This window comes from Lontra canadensis, unplaced genomic scaffold, assembly GCF_010015895.1.
Source record: "Lontra canadensis isolate GAN:19392208 unplaced genomic scaffold, GSC_riverotter_1.0 scaffold149, whole genome shotgun sequence".
Lineage (NCBI taxonomy): Eukaryota > Metazoa > Chordata > Mammalia > Carnivora > Mustelidae > Lontra > Lontra canadensis.
The window spans coordinates 1335049-1354579 of NW_022631143.1; the positions used below are offsets into that span (position 1 = coordinate 1335049).

A 19531-nucleotide genomic window follows, 5' to 3' on the forward strand; every position below is an offset into this window, starting at 1 on the left:
AAACAGATTTTTAAAATATTTTATTTAGTTTTTTTAGTTGTGCTCAGGTAGGATTGCTAAACTGCTGTAAACTGTTCCATTCTAAGTAGACATCCTTATGTGGACCTTTTGAGATGGGAGCCAAAGCTGGGTCGCCTAAGTCACTCACTGAGTGGGAGGACCGTGTTTGCCCGTTGTCAGCTGTAGGGTTAACTGCATCTTACTCTAGAATTTTATCAGCTTGTGTCTAGTGAGACTTCTTACAAAGTGTGCCATAAAAGGACTGGATTGGCATTCAAGATTATCAAGTGGGTTTTAGACTATTTGGTACCTGCTTTCTTATCAATTCTGTAGGTACAGAAGGTTTTGGGTTAATACTTACTTTCATTTGAACCTGGTAGCAAAGTTATAGGGGAGGAAATCTTTAACTACAAACTACCTGTAAATTTTTTAAGGCTATACTTTCTAGAAAGAATCTGGTAACTGTGAATGACCAAATTGGTTGGGTCCATTCTCAACATGGCTCATCTATAGACCAGTTTATATCTTTTCAACTTATATCACTTCTTGAATAGTAAATGCTATAAATCAATACAGCAGTATACACAGCACGATTCCCTGTTTATTTTTTTTCTCCTAAAAATTACTGTCTCTCCTAAATTTTCCTAAAAATTCAATGTACCTGGTTATAGAGGTTGACAAATTTCACCATTGGACCCCTTTGATTATTTTTAAAAACATCATTATAGGTCTTCCCAGTCTTGCTCTTTCCTTATTAAGTGCTTATTTTCTCATCTATGGATTTACCAAAATCCCTAATTCTAGATTATTTTAACTTGTCCTTTCCAGAGACTTTTCTTTTCCAGCTCAATATTTCTTTCTTCATTCATTCAACACAGATTTACTAAATGCTGCTTTATTACATTGACAGGTGCATATTATAAATAGCCACATCATGTTTTTAGAGCAGAGAACAATGATATTTGATTCCATATAACTGAAGGTAATTGGTATTTGATTGTACAATTACCCTTTTCTCTAAAACAGTCTGATGCCATGTATACCTTATCACTTCATTGTCAAGTCTTAGCATACTGTCTTGCACACAGTAGACATTTAATAAATGTGTTACATTAATAGTCAATGAATAATGTCTTAAATTTATCCAGCAAGTAAACAAAAGAGCACATACACTCTATAATGTCTTCCATGCTCTACTCCTGAATATTGCCTAAATAAAAAAGCATGTTACCATCTCTGGTCAGAGCCAGAAATCTGTTTGGCACTTAAGGGCAAAAAAAGCAAAAAGGCATCAGAAAAATTTTTTCTAAAAAAAAAAAAATCAGCCTTTGCATATGAAAGAACAGAATAGTAGGGATCAAAAGAGAGGCTTTCAAGCCACTCTTATAAAGACAAATACAACAGTAGAGGTGAAGTTTTATTCAGTTCTATCATTCAAGCCAGGAATGATGAAGGCATGGAAGGGAAAGAATACAGGCATGTTGAAAAGTCCATTTAGATGAAACAAGACAGTAAGTTGAATTGACTTTCTGGATAGAGACTACCAGGAAATTTACTTGAGGAGCCCTGGAGGTAAACAGAAGGAAGCTCATTTTACTAACTTCTCTTTCAGATCCTAACGCATTACCTGAGTCCCCATTGTACATTCAGAGTGTTCTAAAAGCTGTGCTGTCATGAGGAGCTGAGGAAGAGTGTTTATTTGTGCACTTTGATGTTCATGAAGTTCTTTTAGAGGTAGTCTAAGAAGAAATGATCTCTTTTGCCTATGGGTTTTTTCATTCTCAAATTTTGTTTCCTTTTAAACTGAAAGAAAAGGAAGAAAAAAAAATAATTTCTAGAAACCGCTTCTCTGATCAAAGCACTTGTTTCTTAGGTCATCTTCATTCACCTTCCCTGAGGAGAACGTAAGTATAATGATCAAGTATGGCTGGAAGAGGTTTGACATGATGGTGGCCTGTGCAGTTTATGTGATGCAGGACAGTTTGGTGACATCGGTAGATCGAAGGATGGTTCCAAGTTCCTTTGTAGGTAAATGCGGAAGATGAAAGCCAGTGGCAAACACAGAGCAGACATTTGGTAAATACAGTCAAATGAATGAATCAATGGATGAAAACAAGTAAGTTGAACAGTATGTATATAAGGAAAAACTCCTGAAAGTGTCCACACTCTGCTAGGTCACAGATTTATTCCATCTCCAATAGTTTATTGCATAAACAAATGAAATCATAAAATGGATACAAACTTGCTTTGAACACTTAAAAACTTGTTTACAGATAAAGGTGTCTCAGATTCCAAGAAAAGAAAACAGAACCTTTATATCTTATTTATATGGATCCTGATTAAAAAACAAGAAAAACAAACAAAAAACAACAAGAAAACGAAATACTGTTCCATCCAGTTGGAACATAAAGGGAAAACTGAGTGGATGTTAGGCTGAAGTTTGGATTCCTGCTCTATCTCTGCTAATTGTTTGACTAACAGGAAGGCTTTTCTTACTACTTTGATCCTATTTTCCCATCTGTGAAATGAGATAATCATACTTGGAAGCATGCGCGTTACATTGGTATATACACTAAGTAAGGTCATGAAGGTAAAGATTTTGTGGTCTTTTCATTTGATAGGGATTTTCTGTTTGTTTTCTTTCCTCTTGAGGTATGCTCACTAATGACCTGTTACCACAAAGTAATTTTCTTATGCTATTTTCCAGGAGAAATGGAATTTAAGTAGATCACAAATGCACGAAGTAAGAAGATAGTAGTACAGGGGCGCCTGGGTGGCTCAGTGGGTTAAGCCTCTGCCTTCAGCTCAGGTCATGATCCTAGGGTCCTGGGATCGAGCCCCGCATTGGGCTCTCTGCTCAGCAGGGAACCTGCTTCCTCCTCTCTCTCTCTCTGCCTGCCTCTCTGCCTACTTGTGATCTCTCGTTGTCAAATGAATAAATAAAATCTTAAAAAAAAAATAAGATAGTAGTACATTGATTGATACCAGGAAAAGGCTTCCTCTTATCTGATCACTGTTTTTGTTTTCTTTGGCCATTCCATCTCTACATCCCTTCACATTCACTGCATGCAGATAGGACAGTCTCCTGGAGCACAGATAGAAGGGGCCTAGGGTCTGATCTTTTGGAGTTAGGCTACTTCTTTTCCCTGGCTGCTTTGCCAGCAGCCTAGAGACTTACTTCTAGCTGACTGTGTATGATCTCTATACATGTGCTTTTATCATTCTGTTCAAGAACATGACATTTCACATAGTGAATCATTACAGTCCATAGGTACTCCTTTGGGCAGAGAGCCTTGGATGGCTTTAAAATGAGGCTAAGAGATCACAAAGCCCTACAGAACAGTCATGGTGCCCCTTCAGACCAGTAGCTCCCCAATGTCCATCTCTGTAATGTAACGGCCATGATTTTGTCTCATCAGCATCCCAACTCCTATGATCCTCATATGTCTTCCTCAAAGTTGCTTAATATTTACTCATTATCCTTTTAAGTCATGTCCCCTTCTTACTAACTTATTTAAAAGAAAACTTTGTGTTGGTATTTTAATTATAAAAAATCACCCTAAAGAGACTTTGAAAATGTTAAACTCTAGCTAGCCAGTTGTCTGACAAAGGTTTCGAGATTATGACCTGATTCTTTCAGTTAAAACTAGAGATCACAGAGTGTAAAAGGTGTGTTAATGATTCAGTAACTCCAAACTGAGGACATCCTGCTTGATGAAATCAGTACCAAGAAAGAATTGAAAAAAGGAACCACTTCCTCACTATTGTGGGTCAAGGAGATTGAAGGCTTTATCTGAAGTCTCTCGGTAACCAGAAAATTTTATGTTCCAAGCAAGGGTGCTAGGCAGAATCCCATTCTTTGGTTATAGGGAATTGCCCACCCACTGGGGTCCAAGGAAAGTACAGTGGTGGCATGGCCAATATGTGGAGAGGAGACACACCTTTTTGGCAAACGCACTGGCACACAGTAGACATTTAACAAAGGCTGATTCCTTGGAAGCCCTTCCCACCTTTCCTCTTACCCTTTAAGTCCAGTTTCACGTGTCGCCCTAGGGAAAACAGTGACAAGTTCTTACTGAGGGCTCAGTATGGGACGAGCAGTTATGTCCTCCCACCTTCACAGCACTTCTATAATTTTTTTTAGTTGAGAAAGCTAGTATAATATAAATAAAATATGTATAATTGAAGAAATTTTTCTAATTGAGACTCAAGGAGGTAAAGCAACTTCCCCCAAATCAGCCAAGACAGGGATACCTTATGGTTTGGGGTTTTGCCACCCCAGATCTAATTAACAATAAGGACATTAGTCAGCTAATTAAGTCAAACAAGACAAAACAAACCACAATTACCCCAGTTATCTGAGTTTTGGCTTTCCATTATTAAAGTCTGGCTCAGAAATTGTTCTCTTCTTTTTTCTAGGAACAGTTTTGTTTTGGTTTCAGCTTGGGTGATGGTTCTCTCAGCTGGGACTCCCACAATGTAGTTCACAGAAGCATTTCAGAACTACAGATGGAGGAAGTAAGGGAGAAGAGTGGGAGGGAGGAGGATGTGTCTTTGCAAATACACCCGCTTGAGATACACACCTGAGAACTGAGGTCCAAGCCTGAGGATTGCAAATGAGCCGCACTGCTCTCTGTCACTTTTGCTCTGTGAGTCTTTTCAGGCTCCAGCCCAAAAAAGCAGTATTGGTCCTAGTCTCCTAACAAGACTGTGTGACATGGGACGTGTTCCCAAAAGGGCTTATGCTTATAAACATTTGGCTTCATGTGGGGTTTTGTTCGTTCCTGGAGACCTTCCTGGGTGCTCCACCCTCATGGGAGGCAGGGGCTCTGCCGGACTCTTCAGAACTGTGATCACATGTGGCTTCAGGGGTGTAACTCAGTAAGAAACTCTTGATCCTTTGGAAATTCTCCATGCCCTGTATTTGCAAGCAGGCAAGTCCAGAAACACCATTCCCAGCTTCCATGTTCTATGGATAATATTCTTTCAGTCCCCAAACAATCCAGTCACTCTGAATAGATTTAAGATACCCTTGCTCAATGACTCAAATTCGGACACCACCTCCCAGAAATGAAACGGAAAATATATTTGCAAAAAATCAAAATATGTTTACTTCAAGGGTCTGATCTGACTGGGGGTCAGTATTGGGGGTAATAATTGGGTGGATGAATGCCTCACCTGTCCACTTCATTTTGTAGATGTGTGTGAGCACACGTAATATAGTTACATGAATAAACTGGGGTGGGGGGTCTTTCTTCTGTTTCTGATTTTTTTTTTTTTAAATCCAATCCCTGGTAAAATCTGTAATACTTGCAAACAAGAATATTTGGCCCTTAGCACTTTTCTGTTTAATTTAAAAATCTTAGAGGTAGCTTAATATATTAAGTCTGTGTGGTTCTCATATGTTTATGGGCACGTAATCACAATAGGACTTGTACCTCCTAGTTGTAAAATGCTTTTGAAATCACCCTTTGAACCTGCCCTCAGAGCTTGGAGGTTTTATGCAGATGAAACACTGACCCAACGAAATTTGCAGATGAAACAGTGACCCAACGAAAGTCCTGGGCTTGCTGAATTCAGTTTTTCTCAGCTCCTGGGTCCAATACCAAGTAACATCCACCTGTTTACCAGGGGGTTTAGTTCTGCTGCCTGCAGGTTGGTTATATGTGTCCTGAGCCCTGAAACCCCCCAGGAATCTATGATTGCAATAAATCCCACCACCCAAACTTTTCCACCACAAGGTCTTGTAACTAAGGAGTGAAAAGCATATTCCTCAGGGATGTGAGGACATAGGCCAAAGCCAGTCAGAGTGAATATAAATTTAAAAAACTATATTTTGTCATATAAATCTACATGAATCTTCTATGTCTAATTGGAGTCTGTTACTGGGCTACCCATATGTATTTGACTCTTACCACATGGCTCTGTCTCCCAGGGACCACTCTAGGGCGGGCTATCCCCCAGAGGACATGCAGTGGTATCCCAGCCAGTCTCCTCACACCACCCTGCTCTCCCACATTTCAGTGTCCACAGTAGCCAGAGTACTCTTTGAAAACCAACATTTAATTGTGTCACTTCCTTGGCTTAAGAAAAATACAGTGATTTCTCATAACTCCTAGCAGTGGGGCCAGACCCTCAGCATGGGCCCTCTCCACCTCTCTGGTTTCATCCAGTGCCGTTCCCCTCTGCTTTCCATGCCTCCACTTCCAAGCACTCTGCAGCCCCTCCTCCTGCCCTGGAAGGGTTCCCCTCTGCTTCACAGATAGGCAACACTTGGGGTAGTGCTGAGAAGACTGGTTCTGGGAAGTAGTAGGTAGGGCTATATTGAGAATTCCATGAATTACTACGTGAAACATGCTCGGGACAAAGTCTGGCACATAGTAAATGCTCAGGAAGTAATAGCTGTTACTGCTTATCCTTTGACTCTTGGCCCATAGCACTTCCCCAGAGAGGTCTTTCCAGTTGTCCCAAAGTCAAAACCACCCACCAGGTACAACCACAACTTCTTGCTGTACTTATTGGCACAGTTTGAAGTTGTAGATATGTGTGATTATTGGATTAATTTTTCCCGCCTCTTCTGCTAGACTGTAAGGCAAGAACCACGTCTGTTTTGTTCATCATGTATTCCAAGCACCTAACACAGTGCCTAGAGGGTATGGGGCGGTCAGTGTATATTTATCGGGGATACTGAAGGAATGAAAGTGTTGATAGATGGATGGATGGATGGGTGGGTGGGTGGATGAATATATCTGGTAAATTGTTAAACTGGTTAAGATAAAGCAATGAAAAGATTTTCAGAGATCTAAGCACAATCCAGGTACTGTGGATATCGAAATGAATGTTGGATGATAACCAATTACCAATGACCTAGAAGAAGGAGAGTAGTTGAGATTTGCTTAACAAATTTGCTTGCAGCAGAAGGGAGCCCTCCGGGTGAACCTCAGAGGGTAAGTAGGGCTGCAGAAAGAGGATGGTTCTAGCAAGTCCTTACACCCTGAAACTGAAGAGCACAGACCTGGTTTGTATACCAGCCCCACTGTTCCTTAGCCGCCAACGGGGAATACGCTACTTCCTGTACTCAGCTTCACTTTTCCTTCTATAAGATGGGGTGATAAGAATGCTTCCTCACAGTGGTATCAAGAGGCTTAAGTACATTTTAAATGTAAAATGTCCTGCTCATAGCCTGGGGAATGGTAATAATAAACTGCCACTCTGGACCTAGTCTGAAGAGACCTGAGCAAGTAACACAGTTTATGCTGCTGTGTTGTAATGAGTAGAGGGGATTAGAAGTGAATCACAGCCCTGTGGAAAATCTTCCATCCTGTAGGTTGGGATGAACTCGGTCCTATCTTACCGGGTCACACGGCTACATCTACTTGGTGTGTGACTTCCTGTTCCCTTCTTTACCTCCTGTTATGAACCCCAGGTCCTGGAGGTCTCAGCTGGTATTTTCACTAATGACAAAACTAACATCCTGATTACTTGAATCACTGGAATTACTATAAGTTGAATTTTTTTTTTTCAAATGTGAATCATTCTGTAGAGACCACTAATTTTCTCTTAATAAAATAAAATCCGAAAATGATCTAGTTGTTCTTTCTCTTCCCTTAGACTCTGCCAAAAAGGATGGGGAACATGTACCTTTGAAATCACCTCATGTCTCCTTGATTTCCTCACTCGCCAGCAGAAAATTCAATAATGAGCCCAGCACAGTGCACAGGGAGGAGAGAAAGTTTCCCATACCAAGTCCTCGGGGAAGAGACTTGAGGCTGATGGCAGGGTGCAAATTTAATAGCTGCCTGACATTCTGAAGTAAAGGGAGTCTGACCCGGTGGAACAGTCGCGTACTTAAGAAATAGGTGATTGGGTTATCCCTACTGAAAAAGGAGAGTGAGCTGGGTTATCACTCTTGGTGTGCAACATATGGGAGACTGCAAAGACCTCCCAGATGACAGGAAGGGTCTGTTTTCCATGAAGGCAAAAAATAATTTACTGCTTGGTGATAATAGAGGTGGGGTGATTATGGCTGGTGGATAGAATTTGCTTGAAGTGTGATGGCTGTGGGTAGTGAGACGTCTCTAATATAGACAGTCTTAAATGTCACTAGAAATTATCTTAAATCCTATGGAAATAGCCATACTTGTGAGCATATAATTTTCTCCATTAAATTCAGATAATTTCAGATCTTCAAGCAATTCTTTGGGTGAAAGACGTTTTTCATGACACTACGTTTCTCTGTCTGGCTCAGAACAGATAATCTCAATAATTGTGTAGCCTAAGTCTTTTATCCCATTTAATTTTGCAGTAACCCTGCCAGGAGCTCCTCTTAAGATTTCCCTTTTACTGATGAGTATCACCTAGTTGGGAAGTGACAGACACAGCAATCAAGCCTGGGACTTAGATGTCCCAGATTTTTCCTGCTCACAGTATTGTCCTCCCAGCATTTACAGCATTTCAAGGAGCATAAAGGTTTTTCAAGTCCAGAAGTTTCTACCATTTCCCAAAACTCCATCTACAAAATTTAAAAGGTCTATCTATGTGTTTAATTAATATGTGGTATTTCCCAAGTGAATTTTGGTTTAAAAGGGTTGTGTGTTCATTATACTATTTAATCCTCAACAACTTGTGAGGTAAATGTAACTTCTGTTATTCTACAGACAGAAAACTCAGTCTGGGAGGGGGTCAGCATACCTGCCTGGGTCCCAGGGCCAGTAAGTGATAATGGGCTCCAGATTCAAAGCTGGATTCTCTGTCTCCATAACCTTCCTTGCCTTGGCCTTACCATCCCTACCCAGCTTCATTGTTTTCTCTGCCTTTCCTGTCCTGCCACACGGCCCTTGTGTTCCTTTGCACGTCCTGATGCAAGTAAGAAGATGCTTGATGCCACAGGCCTGCGATTCTGGACAGTCTGATGTAATCATCTTTCTGACCGTATCCTCAAGGAATAAATCACAGGAGAGAGAAGCCACTGGCTTTTCTTATTTTGTTTTAAACAGTAATAGGTGTTCTAGTTGCTATCAGTGTTTGAGGCTTCTAATCAGCCCAAATTGTCTGCTCTGTAATATACGCTGACCTTCTAGGCTGATAAACCTGCATCATTACTGACTTCTGCAGAAGTTAGTGTTTGCATATTATTTGGGGGATAGAGTTCTGACAACAGCAAGAACAGCAAGCATGATAAATCATTATAGGCAGGCTGACTGTGAGGACGACGTTTTCATTTGTACCAGCCAGTGGCAAGCCAATGAGTTTATATCAAGGCCAGAAGTAAATTTAGGTTTTCTCTACACGCTCAGTCTCTAGATCAAGCCAGAACAGCAATTTTTGTTTCCATCAATTAGCAGAGCTGGTCTCTAAGGGGTCACAGATGGTTTATTTGCTGTGTTTGTGGCAGCGACAGTACCAACAGAAGTTGGTGTACATCATTCATTTAAAGGAGAATGTATAGTCCTGGTTTTGTTTGGTGAGACAGATCACCAAACTAAAAAGTTAAAAAGCAAGCGACTGGCTTTGCATGTCATGGCAAACCAAACAGCTTTCTCATTTTTAAAGAATTATTTAGCCTGTAAATTGACTGACCATTACATAGCATGGTGTCTGCTATCAGTTCTCTTCAGGAATCTTTATTGAACATCTCTTGTATGAGAAGTGCTACTTATCTGGAGTACACGTCATAAAAAAGACAGGATATATCAGCTAGTGCCTGTAAATCCCTTTTTTTTATCCTGGAAACCCCCATGAAATCTGGCCGCCTTGAAAATCAGGACTTCCGTGATCCTCAGCATCACCCATAAGCTCTAAAAGATTTAAGGCAGTAGACGTTCTGAGACAACTCTCCTGAGCCAGGTCTTGATGAGTACGTTACAATACCCAGCATTACCTAGATCTTATAGATAACTGTGGGCATTCTTCTCCGAAATTCCCATCATATCTTATTGGTTTACTCATATCTTTTTACTACCCTTATTATTATTTACTAAATATTTTTCTTAAAATTGACCTTACCTTTTAATACTTCAACTAATTTACTTAAAAAGGAAAATTACATTACCTATTCCAAACAGAAATCAATATCAACAACCATAAATAGAAGGTAGCCATAGAAATAAATATAATGAAACTAAATAGTATTATTAAAATTCTAGCTGCACACTTCTGCTCCCAGCCAAGATGTGACAGGGACTATGGCCACCCTCCTGCTTCAAACAACCGAAATGGACACTGAACACCAGACAACAAAGGACAGTGATCTGTGAGAAAGGGAAACAAGTGAAGTGAGCCCGGCATTGGCTCCAGCTTACTGTTTAGAGTAACCAAGCAGAAGTATAGGAAAAGGAATACGGGCAAAACCTAGGATCTCCCCGAATGGAAGACATGTTACTGAGAGTCCAGGGAGAACAGGCTAAGAATTCAGAAGATACAGATGAGAGAGGAGAGAGCTACACTTAAATTACCCAGAGATATGTGGAAGTTCCCCCTTAAGCCCTCAGCAGAGCACTACCCAACATATGAATAGGAGGAACCTAGGAGGATGGGCAAATAATCCCCCTAATGATTAGAGGAAATAGTACTTGGGGCTCACTAAGGGCCAAGTATCATGCCTGCTCCTATTAGCCAGATTGGAAAACCTCATGATTCATAAGCTGTTACGTAGACAACCCTGAAGATCTTGCCTTGGAAGTGGTGAATAATTATCCCTAGAGTGGCCACTGCTCTGGTATCATTTAACAAATCTTCAAAGCAAAACCCAAAGGAATCAAACTGTTTCCACATAGCTTAATTATGACTCAGAACAAAACACAATTATATTTACAGGCACCCAAAAGGTAGAATTCACAATGTTTTGCAATGAATCTGAAAAAGTTACTAAACACACACTATGATGAGGAGAAAAAGTAATCAATTAAAACCAACCTGGAACTGATATGGATGTTAGAATTAGCAGAGAAGGACATTAAGACAGTTACTATAACTATATTCCGTATTTTTAAAAAGTTAACTAGAGACAAAGGAGACACTAAAAATATTGTATCACAATTTTTAAAAAAGATTAAAATTGAACTTTTAGAAATAAAAATCACAGTGTAAGAAGAAGAATATACCAATGGGATTAATGACACATTAGACATTGAAAAAGAAAAGATCCATGGATTTAAAAGCCTAACAATACTAACAAAGCAAAATGGAGCTAAATAGAGCTGGGTTTTGGGGGTTTTGTTTTCTTTTGTTTAGTTTTTTAAGAAAAGAGCATCTGTTAGCTGTGGGACAAGTTTAAGCAACCTAATATATTTGTTTGGAGTCCATAAAGGAGATAATAGACAAAAGAGGACAGAAAAAAATAGGGGCACTGGGTGGCTAAGTGGGTTAAGCCTCTGCCTTCGGCTCAGGTCATGATCTCAGGGTCCTGGGATAGAGCCCTGCATCCGGCTCTCTGCTCAGCAGAGAGCCTGCTTCCCCCTCTCTCTCTGCCTGCCGCTCTGCCTACTTGTGATCTCTCTCTCTCTGTCTAATAAATAAATAAAATCTTTCAGAAAAATAAGGAATAGCCCCAAATTTTCCAAACTTGGTAAGAACTATAAACTCATAGATCTAAGAAACTCAATGAAAACTATACTAGGGAACATTATAATGAAATTGTTATAAACGAGTGATAAAAAAGAAAATCTTAACAACAACCAGAAGAAAAAAGTCATGGTGCACAGAGAAGAAAAAAAAAAAAACAAGAATATCAGCATGTTTCTTATTAAATACCATGCAAGCAAGAAGACAGCTGAGCACCATCTTTAAAGTACTGAAAGTACTGTTAACCTAAAAATCTTTACCAAGGAAAAATAACTTGCAAAAATAAAGGTATAGTAAATCTCAATTGGTAGCTTATAGCCATTCTTACAAGATCAAAGCCTTTAACATAAACAAATTAATTAAAAAGACATGTTTAGGCCTAGAGAAGTTGAAAGGATTCATCATAGTAGACCTGCCCTACAAGAAATATTACAAGTCCTTCAGGAAGAAGAAAAATACTAGGTGGAAAAGTGGATTTACACAAAGCGATGAAAAACATTGGATTTGCTATGATCACTTAAACAAATTGAGAAAGTTGCTAGTCCTGGGTTGGACAGCTTAATGTTGTTAAGAAGTCAGTTCTTCTCGGGGCGCCTGGGTGGCTCAGTGGGTTAAAGCCTCTGCCTTCGGCTCAGGTCATGATCTCAGGGTCCTGGGATTGAGCCCCGCATCAGGTTCTCTGCTCAGCAGGGAGCCTGCTTCCTCCTCTCTCTCTCTCTGCCTGCCTCTCTGCCTACTTATGATCTCTGTCTGTCAAGTAAATAAATAAAATCTAAAAAAAAAAAAAAAGTCAGTTCTTCTCAAATTGATCTATAGATTCATTGCAGTCCAAACAAAATCCCAGCAGGTCTTTTGATTAAAACTGACAGGCTGATTCTAAAATTTATATGGAAATGCAAAGGACATCTAGATCCAGCTATGGCAAACCAGACAGTGTGGTAGTGTCATAAAGATAAACATACAAATCATGGAAGTAGAGGAGAATTCAGAAATAGACCCATAGGTTGATAGACAATGGATTCTTGACATAGGTCAAGTGTAGGTGTGAAGGTCATTCAGTGGAGAATGTATAATGTTTTCAATAATGGTATGGGTCAATTGAGTATCTTATTAAAAAAAAACTTTAATTCATACTTTATACCATAAGCAAAATCAACTCAAAATGGATCGTAGACTTAAATATAAAATCTAAAGCTATGAAACGTCTAGGAGAAAAAAATAGGAGAAAATCTTTTTGACCTGGGCTTAGGCAAAGATTTCTTAAGTTAGACATCTTATATAAAAGAAAAATAATGACAAATGGGACAAATTTAATCTGTCAAAATTTAAAACTTTTGCTCTTACAAAACACTCTTATGAGAATGAGAAGACAAGCCACAGACTGAGAAAAATATTTGCAAATTGTATACCTAATATAGTACTTATTTCCAAGATTAATAAAGAACTCTGAAACTCAATCGTAAGGACGCAACAAATTTTTTAAATTAGCAAATATTTTGAAAAGACACCTAACCAAAGAAAATAAACAGATGGCAAACAAAGCCTAACAAAATATGTTCAACATCATTAATCATTAGGGAAATACAATTTAAAACCACAGTGTGACATGACTACATACCTATCATAATGGCTGAAATTGAAAAGACTTGAACACGAGTGTTCATAGTAGCTTTATTTGTAATAGCCCCAAACTGGAAAAAAATGTCCATCAGCAGGTGAATGGGTAAACATATTGTGGTATGTTCATTTAATAACACTGAATCACAGAAATCTGTTAAAAATAATCTGTTGCTTTATGGAGGCTTGCTCTTCCTTCAGTGAAAGGCAGATTAGCTCTGGTTGGAAAGCCATTAAAGGCACACCAGCATAGAGGCTTTCACCTTGAAGCCCAAAGAGAGACTGAAAGACTATTTAAAAGAGAATAATGTTTGCCTTCTGTGATTCAGTGTTATTAAATGCTCTGTCTATGAACCACTTTCAACAGCCTCATGTATCAGCAGGTGGGACATGTATTCACCACATACTTTGGGAAACAATGAACCAAGAAAACCCTTGTAAGAGTGTAGCAAGTATTGCGAGGCAACTTCATGTAATAAATATTCAGAAACTGGAATTCTACAGCATTCCTTAATGTTGGAACAATGACTCAAGACCAACCCTACTTAAGTGAGGTACACAGGTTCCCCTTTGAGATTCCTCCTGGGCCATCGAGTGACCATGGCTTCCTAGAGTTTCCTCATGCCCCCAAATTCTGCGTATTTCAACAGCACATTGGTGTTCCAGTCTCTTTCTCCAAATAGTCACAATGCCTGCTTTCAGTATAAGATCTACAGTAGGCAGGAAAAATGTGAAAGTACAAATTTCCAGAAGTGGTGGTTAAGTGAAATAGCCACTCCTATCTCTTCACCCATTTTGGGGCTGGGGGAGAAAGTGGACCTTTTCATGTTATCTGCAGAAAGGGCAAGAATATCAGGCAGTAGAGAGGTCTCCTGATGGGGATAGTTCAGATTTTTAAAAAAAATTTTATTTATTTTTTAAATTTCTTTTCAGTGTTCCAGAATTCATTGTTTATGCACCACACCCAGTGCTCCATGCAATATGTGCCCTCCACAGGATCACCCAACCTCCCCACCGTTCCCCTCCAAAACCCTCAGTTAGTTCCTCAGAGTCCACAGTCTCTCATGGTTTGTCTCCCCCTCCAATAGTTCAAAATTTTAACTAAAAAATTATGAAGGAAATGAGGGGTGGAACTTAGGAAAGGGGGAAAGAAGTTGGCTTGGCGTGGATGCTTTTTTGAGATAGTTCGTCTCCATGATTTTTGCATGAAGACTGCAAAATTGAGAAGCTGCCTTATAGTGATTTAAGGATGGATTCATGCCAAGTTTTTTTTACAGGTCTGTGCTGAAAACCCACCGTCTCCCCAATGCCACTCCTTCCTCTAACTCATCAATGAAGTATCACAGGCCCCTAATTCCTTAATCAGCATTTAGGCTTTGGGTCTGTGAAAATGCCTGTCCCCTTTGGATGTGATAGAGCTTTCAGCTATCATCACTGGAGAGGATGGAGGTCCTTCTATCTCTTTTCATGTTCTACTTCATTGCTACCAGCCCCAGGCTCTAGGGATGAGAGTTTGCAAGTATTTTTGATTCTAGAACACCATTTGGGTCACATTTACTAGCTAGTGGAGTCAATATGATGTCAAAAGTCACACCTCCAATGAGTAGTCTTCCTCCACCTGTGTAGAATTTGTAAGCTCAGCCTGATTCTCTTTAAAGCCTCACATCCTGAGATTAGTCTATGTCAGGAGGCCACTAAGAATGTAGGAAGATCCGTAGGTCTGCGTCAGTTGTTCTATCTCAGCTTTACCAGGTAGCCATGATCCTGCTTATAGTTTCTCATATGTAACTCTGTATTTCCCAACACCTCTCTTTGAAACTCTTCTAAGCCAATTCTGAACACACACACACATACACACACACACACACATGACTGCTGAACCCCTTCTCATCAAGACCCTGGACAAGGGGCAAGTTACTGAACATTTTTGTGGTTCAGTTTCCTCACCTGTAACATTGAGATACTGGGACATGTATCTCATGGGATTGTCATGAGGATTAAATTAGTTTACATCTCTTGAAGGGCATCTCAGCTCCTTCCACAGTTTGGCACTTGTGGACATTGCTGCTATGAACATTGGGGTGCACATGCCCCTTCTTTTCACTACCTCTGTATCCTTGGGGTAAATACCCAGTAGTTCAATTGCTGGGTCATAGGGTAGCTCTATTTTTAACTTTTTGAGAAACCTCCATACTGTTTTTGAAAGTGCCTGTACCAACTTGCATTCGCACCAACAGTCTAAAAGGATTCCCCTTAAGGCAGGGAAAAATGAAGGGGGGGAATTAGAGGGGGAGAAGAACCATGAGAGACTATGGACTTCAGGAAACAAAATGAGGGTTTCTGAGGAGTGGGGGTGGGTAGTGGGGAGATGAGTTACCTGGTGAAGGGCATTAAGGAGGGCACGGATTGCAATGAGTGTTATACGCAAATAATGAATCATGGAACACTGAGTCAAAAATTAATGATGTACTGTATGGTAACTAACATAACATAAAAAAAGAAAAAGAAAAAGAAACAAAAACAGACCAGAAATACAGAGAATAAACTGGTAGTTAGTTACCAAAGCACGGTGGGGTGGGGTGGGGAGGTTGAAGGATGATAAAAATGGTTTAAGAGAAATGGGAGATACAGGCTTCAGTTATAGAAAAAGTAAGTCACCAGGATAAAAGGTACAGGGGGGATAAAGGGCACGTAGTCCATGATACTGTAATAGTGTTGTATGGTAACAGATGGTAGCTACACTTGTGGTGACCATACCATAAAGTATAGATCTGTCAAATCACTATGTTGCACACATGAAACTAATGTAATATTCTGTGTCAACTACAAAAAAAGAAAATAAAATGGTAAAATAAATGAGTTTACATCTCAAAGGTTATTAGATCAGTCCCTAACATATAGAAAGAACTCAGTAAACTTTTGTTTTTTAAATATGTTAGGGGCTTTTCCTTTTGGCTTGCTTAATTCCTTTCTCTGTCACTCTGCTGACACATTTTCTGTGTCATTTTCTGTCATTACCTGCTTAGGTATCGCCACGAGGCTATAGTTTCCTTGAGGACAAAAGCTGTGTCATGTCTGTTCTTTTAATCCCTAGCATTGAGCAGAGTTTCTGACATATAGATACAATGAAGGTGGAATCAATAAAGAAGTCACTGGATGAAAAATTTAATATCTGCACAAACTAAGGATAACCTTTTTTTGCTATGGGGAGAAAAAAAAAAGAATGAGAGAAAATATACCAGATCATTAAGAGTACTTAGCTCTGGAGGGTAAAACGATGTGTAACATGTATTTTCTTCTTTCTTCTTTTCCATTATTTCCTTATAAGGAGGGTGTGGGTAGGGGTAGAGGGGTTACACAACAGTGCATGCAAAGGATTGAGCTCTGCTCTAACCAGAGAGCTTCAGGGATTACATTAGTAATGATGACATGAGCTGTAGTCACAAATGAACTTGGAAGTTTTGGCATCTTAACATAATAGAAATTTATTTCTCACTCTCATGTTGATAGTGTCTGTGTCTGTATGTATCCATGAAGTCATTCAGGGACCCAGCCCCTTGGAGGCTTCTCCATCCACACATGGTTGCCAGGTCACCCTGGTGTCTACACATCTAGCCAGTGGACTGGGGAAGAGAGGGCATAAGTAGGTTCATATGGGAGGTGTACCTCACTTCTGCCCACATTCCCCTTGTCCAACTTGAGTACCATTGCTCGACTGGCAAGAAGGCAGTATAGCAAGAAAAGGTAATCTAGCCCTATGTCCCAACAGAAAGGAAATGGGTTTGGTGAAGGGGTAAAGGATGAGTTAGCTTTCCTCCTCTGCGTTCTGTCCAACCTAGTCTGTTGATTCAACCAGCTGGCCTCCCCTCCTCTTCTCTCTCCCTTTCCATTTATCTTCCACATGCTGCCAAAGTGACTTTTCTCAGATAAATATTTGACTTGTCACTTGCCTTGATTAGCTCTCTTTCAGCAATTAAATAAAGTTCAAATCTCTGTAGACTAAATCTCTCAGTCCATAAACTCAAGGGTACAAGTAATATTTCTGTTTGTGACAGGATTTAATTTCAGTGTTGAGCTCCCATCTTGCCAGGTAGTAGAGTTTTCTCCCCTTTATCCTGGGTAGGGTCTGAGTTCTTGGGGTATCACAGTATGAAGCCCAGAGTGGGCATAAGATCCTCAGTAGTGACCTCAGAGGGGTTTTCTGAAAGAAACCTATGCATCTCTTGCTATCAGAACACTGCAAGAAACCATTGAGAATCTCATTCAAATTGTCAGTAAAAGGAAGCAAACCAAACCCAGGGTACTGTAAAACAGACAAGCAAACAAACGAAATAGAATAAGAAAATGAGTCACTGGGAATGGGGGTGGAGGAGCCATTAAAAAAGAATTCATGGCAGAAGTGGAAATCTCTTGTGTACTTATCTTTATAAAAGAGTAGAAAAGAAACCTGAAAAAATAAGTCTAGTGTATTAGCCAGCTAGCTAGTATATGGTGCAAATGAGTGGCAGCATGTGTTTTAATGCTTTTTATTGGTATTTTAATTTATCTCTAAGCACCATATTTACATTTTATACAGTTCCACTGAAATCAAAGTGGAGCTTTCACTTTAATATTTCCTGGCATGCAAAATAATTCCATCAAACAATATAAAGATATATCTGTTTTTGCTGAATTATACTCATATGTATGAAGAAAGGGGATGTGTCCAGATATAGAAATGACAAAACATTACATCTAGAAGGATCTTTCATCTTGTGTATAGAGATACTGGAGTATTCAGAAGCAATGGCTCACCCAAGATCCTGTAGTGACAAACGGGGGCCTGGATCAAGACATCCACACTTACACTCAGCTGGAACAATCTGGATGGTGGAGGAAATTGGCACATTTCACTCAGAGATCCAGAACATAGAGGCCTTGAGAGCTGCTGGAAAATATATGTGAAAGCATAAAGCAACAGTCAGCAGCCATAGGTTTCCTTGTATTCTTAACACCTTCTACCTTCTTCTGGATAGATCAGAACTAACTTCTACAGCTCTAAATCTCCCTCTGGCTAATATGATTTCTTGCCCACACTTACCAGTCACCACGTGCATTCCCCCTCCTCTGTTTACAGCACCCCGTCTGGACAATGATCCTGCCCCAGAGCATGCAGTCTTGGGGAGGATCCTTTCCAGCATCTGCTGTTCCTTGGTTGAGGAGAGTCCATGTAATATGTTAGCCAGTGAAAGACCTTCTTGTGGACCTTCAGATCTTAATCAGAGAGACACAAAGATGAAAAAACATTGGAGCCAATTCATCCAGTGATAAACCTGGAAGAGACTGTCCATTGCCTGCTCCCAAGATACCCAGTGCTTCCCTAGCACCCATCTTTCTGAGAACTGGTTATTTAGCTTTTCCTTCAGTTTGCTGTCATTTCAGATCCAACCAATAAATTTCTTTGTTTCCCTAAGTTTGTTAATTTGGTTTTCAGTTACTTGCAAATAACCTGAACTGATAAAATATTCAGTGGGCGGCCCTACTGATCCAACTCCACTTAACTGACTTAAGCAAATGGGCAGCATGCTGATGACTACTCTCTCATATGCCTGAGTCTAGTATATCCGTGCACTCCATTTGAGTTTTGTACTTATCAAACATTGTAGTGTTTGTTCCCAAACCTTTTCATGCCAATTACACATATGGTTGCAATTTCATAACATAATTAAATATTAACTGATGAGTACTTGCTTCAGCAACACATATACTAAAATTGGAATGATACAAAGATTAGCATGCCCCTGTGCAAGGATGACTCCAAATTCATGAAGCATTCCATTTTTTCCAAAAACCATTATGTACCTAGGAATATCAAAGAGGTAAAATATCTGTACTCTGAAAATTATTAAACACTGATGAAAGAAATTCAAGATGACACAAAGAAATGGAAAAATATTCCATGGCCATGGATTAGAAGAAGAGATAAATGATAAAATATCTATATATTACTCAGAGAAACCTACACATTTAATGCAACCTCTCTCAAAATAGCAACAGCAATTTTTACAGAATTAGAAAAAACTATCCTAAAATTTGTATGGAACTACAAAAGACCCTGAAAAGCCAAGGCAGCCTTAAAAAAGAAAAGCAAAGTTGGAGGCATTACAATTCCAGATGTCAAGTTATATGACAAAGCTGTAGTAATCAAAATAGTATGCGACTGGCAGAAAAATAGACACGTGATCAATGGAACAGAACAGAAAACCCAGAAATGAACCCAAAACAATATGGTCAATTAATCTTAAACAGAGAAGGGAAGAATAGCCAATGGAAAAAACACTCTTCAATAAATGTGTTGGGAAAACTGGACAAC

General features: G+C 39.6%; 1 non-coding gene across 1 annotated transcript; it reads left to right on the forward strand.

The window, feature by feature from the left end:
- The first annotated feature begins 18901 nt into the window (after positions 1-18901).
- On the forward strand, positions 18902-19003 carry LOC116859183. The gene has a single exon (XR_004381103.1). It is a non-coding gene; the product is annotated as a U6 spliceosomal RNA (small nuclear RNA).
- The last annotated feature ends 528 nt before the right edge of the window (positions 19004-19531 follow it).